Source organism: Mirounga leonina, unplaced genomic scaffold (genome assembly GCF_011800145.1).
Source record: "Mirounga leonina isolate KUSES-001 unplaced genomic scaffold, KU_Mleo_1.0 Mir_150, whole genome shotgun sequence".
Classification (NCBI taxonomy): domain Eukaryota; kingdom Metazoa; phylum Chordata; class Mammalia; order Carnivora; family Phocidae; genus Mirounga; species Mirounga leonina.
The window spans coordinates 31,839,000-31,851,232 of NW_023270374.1; the positions used below are offsets into that span (position 1 = coordinate 31,839,000).

At 40.4% G+C, this 12,233-nt stretch overlaps 1 protein-coding gene across 9 annotated transcripts in view; it reads right to left on the minus strand.

Moving 5' to 3' along the window:
- Window positions 1–12,233, minus strand: part of ZHX3 (zinc fingers and homeoboxes 3) — a 136,536-nt gene that overhangs the window by 12,566 nt on the left and 111,737 nt on the right. Inside the window, exon 1 of one of the 9 annotated variants that reach the window (XM_035006324.1) lies at window positions 1,505–3,132. The exons of the other annotated variants lie outside the window; for them this stretch is intronic. The gene's annotated coding sequence lies outside the window, so the exon portion shown is untranslated. Of the gene's footprint in view, window positions 1–1,504; window positions 3,133–12,233 lie in introns of those variants that run through there. 9 annotated transcript variants of the gene reach the window in all.

Below are 12,233 nucleotides of genomic sequence, written 5' to 3' on the forward strand. Positions count from 1 at the left end.
TTCAAGTTTTTTTTTTTTTTTAAAGATTTTATTTATTTGACAGAGAGAGACACAGCAAGAAACGGAACACAAGCAGGGGGAGTGGGAGAGGGAGAAGCAGGCTTCCCGCCGAGCAGGGAGCCCGATGCGGGGCTTGATCCCAGGACCCTGGGATCATGACCTGAGCCAAAGGCAGACGCTTAACCATCTGAGCCACCCAGGCGCCCTCTATTCAAGTTCTTAATTACACACAGAAACTATTTTTCTGTTTGCAAGTCTCACCCTGATGATCATAGCGATAAAAAATAATTCCTGTTACAAAAACAGCTGGGGTGGGACAAGGATAAACACACCAGACTTCACCACTCATCACCTTTCTTCTCACTGATCTGAAATGTTAGGCACACATTTTTTTACTTATATTTTAATTGCAAAGATAAAATATCAATATTAAATGAAATGGAAGAACATAAAACTATCTATAATTTTGTGTACCCTTCCTCCTAGTCCAAATATCTTCAAATATCCTATATATATTTTAGTCATAGAGGGCTTCAATTTTTATTGAAGATTCCAATATAAACATTTTCATTAAATCAGCTTCATAATGATAATATTCAATAGTTGCCTCATAACGTCACACTATGAACGTAATCACCCTCCTCTGCTACTGAAGAGGCTTCCAGGGTCCCACTCGCACAAGTGACAGTGAAATGACCTCTGGGCATATAGGATGTATTTCTTCTATCCAATTATTTCCTGAGGCTAAATGCACAGAAATGGATTTACCAGCCCGACAAATATCAACATTTCTAAGAGCCTCTGTATATTATTGGCAGACATCTTAAACCAAGTGCTTTGTGATTCCACATCAGGAAAACTAACAATAATGCAGTTATGTATCCAGTGAGCAAATCGGATTTTCAGATAAGTCACTGAGGACATTAAATAGAATATCTGAAAGTGCAAGTGACGTAAGAAAAAACAGGTAAGCTGGACTCCATCAAATCAAAAACAGTTGTGGTCCAAGGCCACCATCACAGAAGTAAAAAAGACCACTCAAAGAATGGGAGAGTTTATTTGCAAATCCTACATCTGATAAGGCGCCTGTATCCAGAATGTATAAAGAATGCTTACAACTCAACAATAAAAAGACAAATAACCCAATTAAAAAATAGGTAAAGGATTTTTTTTTTTTTTTAAGATTTTATTTATTTATTTGACAGAGACACAGCGAGAGAGGGAACACAAGCAGGGGGAGTGGGAGAGCGAGAAGCAGGCAGGCTTCCTGCCGAGCAGGGAGCCCGATGTGGGACTCGATCCCAGGACCCCAGGATCATGACCTGAGCCGAAGGCAGACGCTTAATGACCGAGCCACCCAGGCGCCCCACGTAAAGGATTTAAATAGAGATTTTTCCAAAAATGATCTACAAATGGCCAATAAGCATATATAAAAGTGCTCAACATCATTAGTCCTTAGGGAAATGCAAACCCAAACCCCAATGGGATAGCACTTCACACCCACCAGGATGGCTTTCATCACGACGACAGATAACGACACGCACAGGTGAAGACGGGGTGAAACTGGAGCTTTCCTATGTGGCCGGTGAGATGTACGTATATTGGCACAGTCGCTCTGTAAATCAGTTTGGCAGTTCTTCAGAAAGTTAAAATATAGAGTTACCATAAGACCCAGTAAGTCCAGTGCTACGTATACACACAAAAGAAGTAAAAATATATTCACACAAACACTTGTACACAGATATTCATGACATCATAGTAATAGCTAAAAGGTAGAAACCACCTCAATGTGCATCAACAGATGGATGAATAGACAAAATTTGGTATGTCTATATAATGGAGGATTATTCAGCCATAAAAAGGAATGAAGTATCATTACATGCTACAACTAAGGTGGAAACATGCTAACTCCAAGTAGGCGGCCCCCAAATGCCACATATTATATAAATGCATTTGTAGAAATGCCCAGAAGAGATACATCCATAGTGATGGAAAATAGATTAGCGGTTGCCAAGGGCTGAGGGTGGGGGAGAATGGGGAGTGACTGCTAATGGGTATGAGGTTTCTTTTGGGGTGATGAAATGTTCTTAGTCATGATGACTGCAAAAAAACCTGTGAATATGCTAAAAACCATTAAAAGGTCAAACCCGAGAGGGGCAAAGGAGCCCTAAAACTCTCAGTTCTGTACAAGAGGGGCATCCTTCCCACTTGTGAGGTCCCTATTCAGGGGACGTCATTTATTTGTAATACTGCCTGACCTTCCCTGGTAGTATTTATTTCTGCCCTGGGTAGAGGTGAAGGGCAGTGGTCGTGAACAGAAGGGTGGAGAGGAGGGGAGAGAGGATGCAGAGCCGCCAGCTGAAAGCAGCACCAGCCCGAACGAGGAGACCTGCACTCTCTTGAGGCGGGTGGCCAGCAGAGTTCAGGAGCAGGAGAGTGCAGGGCCCCGCCGACAGGGCACCAACACCAGAGTGCCACCGCTGAGGTCTGGGATGGGGTTGGGCTTCACCAAGGAAGCGTTAAATCACGTTCCTGGTATTTTACTTGCAAAGACTGGGAAAGTGGACAACATAAAGATGGACTTGATTTGGAGAAAAACTCCCATGTCATTCAAAACTAAGTCTCAAAGTAGCCTCAAACTGTCATTCAAGCCAATGATCAAGGAGAGTAGCACTCCTAGTGATTCTGAGTGGCCAGCGGTTGGCGCGGAAGGCAATGGAAGATAACGGTCATGGGGGCAGTGGCCAGCACAGCCACCGTGGAGTGTTCAGTACTGGAGGAGGCTCCGCATACACATCTGCTCAGTTCACTCCCACCACCAACCCTGGGGCAGGAACTATTATCATTCCCATTTTCCAGGCAAGAAAGGCAAGGCTCAGAGAAGTAGAGTACCTGCCTGAAGGGCACTAAGGGCAGCTAAGGCAGCAGCAGACGCTGCACGGGACCAGGCAGTCCGGCTCCAGGGCCTACAGCCTTAACTACTCCACACACTGAGCTCTCTGAGTAACCACAACACTGTTGGAATAAGGGTCGCAGGACTTTCCAAAGTGATCTTTTCCCCCTCAGTATTTATTAGGAAAATTTTCTTTTTTTAAAAAAAAGATTTTACTTATTTGTCAGAGAGAGAGAGCACAAGCAGGGGGAGCGGCAGGCAGAGGGAGAAGCAGGCTCCCCGCTGCGTAGGGAGCCCCATGAGGGACTTGATCCCAGGACCCCCATGTGGGACTCGATCCCAGGACCCCGGGATCATGACCTGGGCCGAAGGCAAACACTTAACGACTGAGCCACTCTGGCGCCCCGAAAATTTTCAAACACACGACAAAGTTGAAAGAATTCTTCAGTGAACACCTATCTACTTACCACCTGGATGCTTACCATGGGGCTATTTTTAGCAACATTACCCATTTAGGTAAGTTTGGGTTTATTTGTCATACACTTTTGAAAGGGTATCCAATAAAAGGGTTACTTAAAGGGTAAAGCCCCACTTATCTAGAAAACCATTCGTCCAAAAGACATTCATGGACCAACTCTGACAAATGAGATCTTAATTACCATGTGGAAACACATTGTTTCCTAAGTCAAGCCCTGAGTGACGTGGGCTTGATATACATGCAAGGTTTTACACTGCCAAAGATTCACAGAGAAGGTCCAGATGACAACTGCATGTTCATCATTCTTTATATAATCTTTTTTATACTCTGTCTTGTAATTTTTTTAATGAAATAAGAACAAAAGCATATAACTTTAAAAAATCTGTCTTTGGGAATTGAGAGAGAATTGATCAATTCACTAAATTAGCGAAGTTGCAGCTAATAATCACTACATTTCAACACTACAAAATATACATGCGGGACTTGAAAAAATATGAGTTTATATTCCTTCTGAGGTAGGAACTGGAAGGACAGTAAGCTCAACAGGACGACTCAAAGGTTTAGAAATGCAACTCTCAGCAGACTCCCTTCAAGTCTGGCCGCAGGCGTGAAAACAGGAATCATGGGAGCAGCTGACAGGGTTACAGAAACATAACCACAGTGAGAGATTGGAACATGCTGCTGTGGTTTTGAAAGATCAAGTAGACAACAACACTAGAGGCAGAGAATGTGACTACTACCTGAGACTAGTTTGACAGATGTGGGAATAGTCGAATATTCTACAGTAATCAACTTCATATTTTGGGGGTAGGTACAGTATACTTTATTGATGGTGCATGACAAGGCAGGACTCCCCAAGCCCCTTCCCTTCTTCAGGCATCTGGGATGGAAACTGTGTAGAAGTCGGGGGTTCTCAGTGTGGGGGGTCCTCAAGGTTTCCTGGGCTACACTGAGGACCGGGCTGTCTCCGGCAACTTTAACAGTGACACCCACAGTCTTCCAACTTCATATTCTTTTAAAAAGTCATAAAACATATTTAGAAGTTGGTCATGTGATATAATAGACCATATGTAAATAAATCTTAACTCATTCCAAAACAAAAACTGGCAGGTAGCATTCCCTTTTTTAAAAAAAAATTGTTAGATGGGGCACCTGGGTGGCTCAGTTGGTTAAGCGACTGCCTTCGGCTCGGGTCATGATCTCGGGGTCCTGGGATCGAGCCCCGCATCGGGCTCCCTGCTTGGCGGGGAGCCTACTTCTCCCTCTCCCACTCCTCCCTGCTGGTGTTCCCTCTCTGGCTCTCTGCCAAATAAATAAGTAAAATCTTTATGAAAAAATGGTTAGCAATATAAATTTACATTGAAATTTATCCTTTTTACTTCCTCTTCCAAAATAGCTCTTTACGTAAAAATTTCTCTCTCAGAAACAATGAAGAACAGTGAATATCCGCCCTACTCACCCCAAAGATAGCTAGTGTTAACAATCTAGTGTCCATTATTTCAAATTTGTTTTCTAGGCACAGATTACTATAACCACTTTTTTAAAAAACAAAAAATAGAGTTGTATTTTTACACTCATGTTCTGCTCGTTTTCCTCCCACGACAATGGGAAGAGTGTCAGAGTCTACAGTATATCTCACTCTTTTAAACAATGTTCTAATTTATGGATGCATCATAATTTACTTCACCAACCTAGCTGTTAATAGACATTTGCATTTCTCCAGTTTTTAAACTATTACAAGCAATGGTTCAGTAACTGTCCCTGCATATATTTTTGTGCCTTTGAGAATTTCTGAAATTCTGAATTTCTTACAAGAATTTCTGACCAGGGAGTGCCTGGGTGGTTCAGCTGGTAAAGTATCCAACTCTTGATCTCAGCTCAGGTCTTGATCTCAGGGTCATGAGTCCAGGCCCCGCATTGGGCTCCCATGGAGCCCACTTAAAAACAAAACAAGAATTTCTGACTAGTAAAATATTGTTAGGAAAATACAAGTTCCCTGGGGCGCCTAGGTGGCTCATCGGTTAAGCGTCTGCCTTTGGCTCAGGACATGATCTCAGGGTCCTGGGATCGAGCCCCGAGTCAGACTCCCTGCTCAGCGGGGATCCTGCTTCTCCCTCTCCCTCTGCTGGCTCCCCCTGCTTGTGTGCCTGCTCTCTCAATCAAATAAATAAATAAAATCTTAAAAAAAAAAAAATACAAAGTTGCCCTCCAAATAGATGCTGATTTTCACTCTCACCACCACAGAATGAGAGTGCCCTCACTACCACTGCATATTATTACTATTTCTAGTCTTTGCTAATTTGGTACATAAAAAACTGGTCACTATGGTTTTAACTTGCATTTCTTTATAGGCATGGCTGAGAAACTTTTCACTTATCACTGACATTTTGTAATAAATTATTTTTTTTGTCCATTTTTCTATGGGATTTTGAGAGTCCTCCATCTATTTTTTTTTTAGTTCCAGTATGGTTAGCATACAGTGCTCTATTAGTTTCAGGTTACAATACAGTGATTCAACAGTTCCATATAGGACTCGGTGCTCATCATAAGTGCACTCCCAACAGTTTTCCCCATCCCCCCACCCACCTCCCCTCTGATAACCATCAGTTGTTCTCTATAGATAAGAGTCCGTTTTTTGGGGTTGTCTTTTTTTTTTTTCCCTTTGTTTTGTGCCTTACATTCCACATATGAGTGAAATCATATGGTATTTGTCTTCCTCTGACTTATTTTGTTTTAGCATTGTAGAGAGTCCTCCATATACTAAGGAACTTGGCTCATCTGTCACAGATGAAGCTGCGGTTTATACCAGGTTTGCAAGAGCATCTTAAATATTAGGAAATTTCTTTCTTTTTTACTATTTTTTTTAAAGATTTATTGATTTATTGATTTGAGAGAAAGAGATAGTGTGTACACAAGCGGGCACGGGGGGAGCAGGAGAGGGAGACGCAGGCTCCCCACTGAGCAGGGAGCCCAATGTGGAGCTCAATCCCAGAACCCTGAGATCACGACCCGAGCCAAAGGCAGACACTTAACTGAGCCACCCAGGCACCCCAATATTAGGAAAGTTCTAAAAACAATTAGTTTCATTAATAAAGGAGAAAAACCCAAACAGCATTTAATAAGATTATACCCTCAATTTTTTATTGTGGTGAAAACCATGTAATATAAAATTTACCATCTCAACTACTTTTAAGTGTACAATAGAGTTAACTATATGCACTTTCTTGTGCAACCAATCTCGAGAACTCTCTTCATCTGCAAAACTGAAATTTATACCCACTGAACAAAAATGGGTCCCCTTTCCCCCTCCTAACTCCTAGCAACTACCATTCTACTTTCTGCTTCTATGAGTCCAACAACTTTAGATACTTCATAAAAGTAGAAGCATGCAGTATCTGTCTTTGTGTGACTGGCTCATTTCACTTGGCATAATGTCCTCAAAGTTCATCCATGTTATACTAATTGACAGGATTTCCTTCCTTTTTCAGGCTGAATAACATTCCATTGTACACGTATACCACATTTTCTTTATCCACACATCTACTGAAGAATATTTAGGTTGCTTCCATGTTTTACCTATTGTGAATAATGTTGCTATGAACATGGGTATACAAATATCTCTTCAAGTCCATGCTTTTGTTACTTTGGGATATATACCCTGAAGTAGGTTTGGTGGACATGCAGTAATTCTACTTTTGATTTTCTAAGAAACCTTCATAATATTTTCCATAGCAGTTACACCATTTTACATTCCCACTGCAATGAATTTCTCTACACCTTCGCCAACACTTGTTATTTTCTGTTTGGAAGTTTTTTGATGGTGGCCATCTTAACGGATGTGAGGGGATATCTCACTTGGTTTGATGTGCATTTCCCTAATGATCAGTGATGGTGAACATCTTTTCTTATACTTGGCCATTTGTATATAGCTTCTTTGGAGAAATGTCTATTCCAGTTCTTTGTTCATTTTTCAGTCAGGTTACTTTTTGTGTTGTAGGAATTTTTTATATATTCTAGATACTAATCGTTCTCAGATACATGGCCTGCAAATATTTCCTCCTATTCCATAGGTCACCTTTTCATTCTGTTGATTGTTTCCTTTGAGGTGCACAAGTTTTTAAGTTTTATGTACATAGTCCCACTTGTCTACTTTTGCTTTTGTTGCCTGTGCTTTTCATGTCATATCCAAGAAATCATTACCAAACCAATGTCATGAAGATTTCCCTTATGTTTTCTTCTTGAAGTTTTATAGTTTCAGCTTTTATGCTTAGGTCTTTAATCTATTTTGAGTTAATTTTTGTATATGGTGTGAAGTAATGGTCCAACTTTATTCTTTTGCATACAGAGATCCAGTTTTTCCTGTACCATTTGTTGAAGGGGCTACTCTTTCTCTACTGTGTAGCCCTGGCACACCTGTTGGGAGTCATGGAACCATATATGCAAGAGTTTACTTCCAGGCTCTCTATTCTGTTCCAGAGATCTACGTCCATCTTTATGCCAGTACCATACTGTTTTGCTCACTGTACCTTTTTTTTTTTTTTTTAAGATTTTATTTATTTATTTGAGAGAGAATGAGATAGAGAGAGAGAGCACAGGAGAGCGGGGAGGATCAGAGGGAGAAGCAGACTCCCTGCTGAGCAGGGAGCCTGATGCGGGACTTGATCCTGGGACTCCGGGATCATGACCTGAGCCGAAGGCAGTCGCTTAACCAACTGAGCCACCCAGGCGCCCCTCACTGTACCTTTCTAATATATTTTGAAATCAGGATGTATTAGGCCTCTAGCTTTGCTTTCCTATCTCAAGATTATTCTGGCTACTCAAGGTCCTTTGAGATTCCATATGAATTTTAGGATTCTTTTCCCTATTTCTGGAAAAAAAAAAGCCATTAGGATTTTTAATAGAAATTGCACTGAATCTGTAGATGGCTTTGAGTAGTATGGGCATTTTAACAATACTAATTCTTCTAATCCATGAACATGAGATGTCTTCCCTTTCATTTGTCTTCTTTAATCTCGTTAGGCACTGTTTTGTAGTTTTTAGTGTACAAGTCTTTTGACTCCTTAATTAAGTTAATTATTCTATTCTTTTGATGCTGTTGTAAATGAGACTGTTTTCCTAATTGGATTTTTCACTGTTAGTATACAGAAACACAACTGATTTTTGCATGTGGATTTTGTGTCCTACAACTTCGCTGAATTCTTTTGTTCTGACATTTATTTTTGTGGAATCTTTACACAGTTTTCTACATATATGATCATGTCATCTGTGAACAGAGATAATTTGACTTCCTTTCCAAGTTGGATACTTTTATTTATTTATTTTTTTGACTAATTGCTCTGCTAAGATTTCCAGTAGTATGTTGAAATAGTAGTGAGAGTGGGCATCCTTGACTTGCTCCTGATCTTTTTTTTTTATTCTTATGTTAATCCCCTACATTACATCATTAGTTTTAGATGTAGTGTTCCATGATTCGTTGTTTGTGCATAATACCCAGCGCTCCATGCAGAATGTGCCCTCCTCAATACCCACCACCAGGCTAACCCATCCCCCCCCCTCCCCTCTAGAACCCTCAGTTTGTTTTTCAGAGTCCATCATCTCTCATGGTTCGTCTACCCCTCCCGATTTCCCCCGCTTCATTCTTCCCCTCCCGCTACCTTCTTCTTCTTCTTTTTTTTTTTTCTTAACATATATTGCATTATTTGTTTCAGAGGTACAGATCTGAGATTCAACAGTCTTGCACAATTCACAGTGCTTACCAGGACTTGCTCCTGATCTTAAAGGAAAAGCTTTCAGTTTTTCACCATTAAGCATAATGTTAGCTGTGGGCTTTTCATATGTGGCCTTTATTATGTTGAGGTAGTTACCTTGCTAGTTTGTTGAGTGTTATCGTGAAAGGATGTCTGATTTTTTTTTTTTTTAAAGATTTTATTTATTTGACAAAGAGATAGAGAGAGCCAGAGAGCACAAGCAGGGGGAATGGCAGAGGGAGAAGGAGAAGCAGGTTCCCACTGAGCAGGACTTGATCCCAGGACCCTGGGATCATGACCTGGGCCAAAGGCAGATGCTTAACCGACTGAGCCACTCAGGTGCCCCAAAAGGATGGCTAATCTTATCAAGTGCTTTTTCTGCATCAATTGAGATGATCATTATGGTTCTGATCCCTCGGTATGTTAATGTGGTATATTACATTGATTTTCATATGTAGAACCATCCTTGCATTCCAGGAATAATCCCACTTGGTTATGGTGCATAATCCTTTTAACATGCTATTGAGTTTGATTTACTAATATTTTGTTGAGCACTTTTGTATCAATAGTCCTCAGGGAGATGGTCGGTAGCTTTCATGTAGTATCTTTGGTTTTAGGATCAGGGTAATGCTGACCTCATAAAATGAGTTTGGAAGTGTTCCCTTCTCTTCAATTTTTGGAAGAGTTTGAGAAGGTTTGGTGTTAATCATTTTTTAAATCTTTGGTGGAAATCTCCATTGAAGCTGTCTGGTCCTGGGCTTTTTGGGGAGCTTTTTGATTACTGATTCAATCTCCTTACTAGTTATAAGTCTGACAAGATTTTTAATTTCTTCATGATTTAGTCTTGGTAGGTTGTATGTTTCCAGGAATGTATCCATTTCTTCTAGGTTATCCAGTGTGTTGGCATATAATTGTTCATAATGGTCTCCTCTGATCTTTTTTATTTTTGTGGCATCAGTTGTACTGTCTTCTCTTTATTTCTAATTTTTGTTATTGGGTTCCCTCTCTTTTTTTGTTGTCTGGCTAAGGGTGTGCCGATTTTTTTTTAAAATGTGTGTGAGGGGCACCTGGGTGGCTCAGTTGTTAAATGTCTGCCTTCGGCTCAGGTCATGATCCCAGGGTCCTGGGATCGAGCCCCGCATCGGGCTCCCTGCTCCGTGGGAAGCCTGCTTCTCCCTCTCCCACTCCCCCTGTTTGTGTTCCCTTTCTCACTGTGTCTCTGTCAAATAAATAAAATCCTTAATAAATAAATAAATAAATAAAGGGTGTGTGGAATTTTGTTGATCTTTTAAAAAACGAACTCTGTTTCATTGAATTTTTCCTATTGTTTTTCTATTCTGTATTTTATTTTTGCTTTAATCTTTGTTATTCCCTTCCTTCTGCTAACTTTGGGTTTAGTTCATTCTTCTTTTTCTAGTTCCTTGAGGTGTATCATTAGGTTGTCGATTGGAGATCTTTTTTTTTTTTTTAAGATTTTTATTTATTTATTTGACAGAGAGAGACACAGCGAGAGAGGGAACACAAGCAGGGGGAGTGGGAGAGGGAGAAGCAGGCTCCCTGCTGAGCAGGGAGCCCGATGCAGGGCTCGATCCCAGAACCCTGGGATCATGACCTGAGCTGAAGGCAGATGCTTAACGACTGAGCCACCCAGGCACCCCCTTCCTTTTTTCTAATGTAGGCATTTATGACTATAAATGACCTTCTTAATACTGCTTTTGCTGCATCCATAAGTTTTGGTATGTTATGTTTTACTTTTTTTTTTTTTTAGATTTTTAAATTTTTATTTATTTGACAGAGAGAGACACAGTGAGAGAGGGAACACAAGCAGGGGGAGAGGGAGAAGCAGGCTCCCCGCTGAGCAAGGAGCCCAATGTGGGGCTCGATCCCAGGACCCGGGAACCATGACCTGAGCAGAAGACAGACGCTTAACGACTGAGCCACCAGGCGCCCCCATGTTTTTGTTTTCATTTATTTTAAGATATTTTCTAATTTCCCTTGTGATTTCTTCTTTGACCCATTGGTCGCTGAACAGTGTGTTGTTTCATTTCCAAATGTTTGTGGATTTTCCAGTTTTTGCTATTGATTTCTTGTTTTATTTCCTTGTGTTTGGAAAAGACACTTGGTAAAATCTCAATCTTCTTAAGTTTGCTAACACTTTGTTTTGTGTCCTACTATGTGATCTATCCCAGAGGATGTTCCAGGTACTCTTGAGAAAAAGGTGCCCATTCTGTTGTTGAGTGGAGTGTTCTGTGTATGTCTCTTAGGTCCACCTGGTCTATAGTGTTGTTCAAGTCTAAACTCTCCTTCTTGAAAAGATTCAGCAAATGAAGGAAATGAAGGAAAAAAGAAGGAAATTTTCTTAGATAAAGGATTTCTACCAGAAACCCCAACAAACATTACACCTAATAGTGAAATATTCAAGTCAGGAACAAGGTAAGAATTTCCACTATCATTACTTAACATTGTAATGGGATCCTAGACAGTAAAATATGATTTTTAAAAATGTGAGGGACAAGCAGTAAAAAGAGAGAGAGAGAGATGAGACAAATTGGTGTTATTTGCATATGAAGAGACTGTCTAGTGAGAAAGCCTACTCAAAAACTATTGTAACTAATAAGAGGATGGGGTAAGATGATGAGACACATTTGCAACACACACACACACACACACACACACGAACCATTAAGTTTCCCATATGCCAAAAAGGATCAGTTAGAGAAGGAAACGGGGGGTAGGGGTGGGGAGAAGAGCCCACTCACATAAACAACCAAATGCAGAAATGATCTCAGAATAAACCTCTGTAAGACATGTGCAAAATCTTTATGACAATAACTACCAAACTTCAGTAAGAACAAAAAAGAGCTAAATAAATGGAGAATCACAGCATATTCCTGGAGGCAAAGATTCAGAATTATGTAGATGTCAGTCCTCTCTAGGTTAATCTCTAAATTCAGTAAAATTACAATCACAATCAAAATGCCACCAGGTAAAGCAAGTATTGTAAAATGTTAATGGTAAAATCTAGGTGGTGAGTATATGGGTGTTCATTATAAAATTATTTCAGTTTTTCTATATGTTTGAAAATTTTTATTAAAAAATGTTCGAGGAATTTTTT